Source organism: Coffea eugenioides, unplaced genomic scaffold (assembly GCF_003713205.1).
Source record: "Coffea eugenioides isolate CCC68of unplaced genomic scaffold, Ceug_1.0 ScVebR1_3070;HRSCAF=4215, whole genome shotgun sequence".
Lineage (NCBI taxonomy): Eukaryota > Viridiplantae > Streptophyta > Magnoliopsida > Gentianales > Rubiaceae > Coffea > Coffea eugenioides.
Window position 1 is genome coordinate 72219 of NW_020863613.1, and position 779 is coordinate 72997.

The following is a 779-nucleotide window of genomic DNA, read 5'->3' on the forward strand; positions in this document are numbered from 1 at the left end:
AAAGCGATAAGTAACGATTCATGAAAAGGAACATTCGTTCTCCTGTCATTTCATTGCATTTTGGTTTCATTCGTGCATATCATTCACCCCGTCCCTTGGCTTTTTGGCCAGGCTTCCACCAACCTACAGGTAATACGCGAGTATACCGAAACGTTCACCCAAGTTTCTAGTCGCCCGACCGAGTCCGCTTCTGGCTCGAGACGACCGGTAACAAGGGGCAATGGCCAGTTCAGCCCAAAAGGCTTACATTCATGCGCAAGTAGCATGTAATCATTAATCATTGAAAATTTCATATTTCTTTAGGTCGAGTGCGATAAAGTACACACTCGCCTAAAAAACTCGTTTTTAACAATCATTGAAAGCAAAATCAATAATAACAAGACACTAATATGCAAGCACGCATGATATGTAAGAAAACAGTTCCAAAAGTAACTTTGAAAACAGTTCAAAAGTAAATAATGCAAGAAACGGTTCATAAATAATTTTAGAAATAGTTTGAGGTCACTCACCTCCATGGCTCAGAAATCATCTATCATATAACATTGCCTTGCTCAAATCCAAGTCTTAGATCACAAACTCAATGCAAACAAGTCCTTTAAAAGTTCGGACAGCATTTCCCCTGAATTTGCTTACTTTTTCAGCCATCATGGCTTCATTATTTCCTCAGCCCGTCCCAAAGGTACACACACAACAACAAGTTCATCCAATAGCCATTCAGCAAGCTCCAAGTAGTACTAGTACAAGTCAAGCTAGGGAAAAGTCCGGAAATGAAAGTTTAG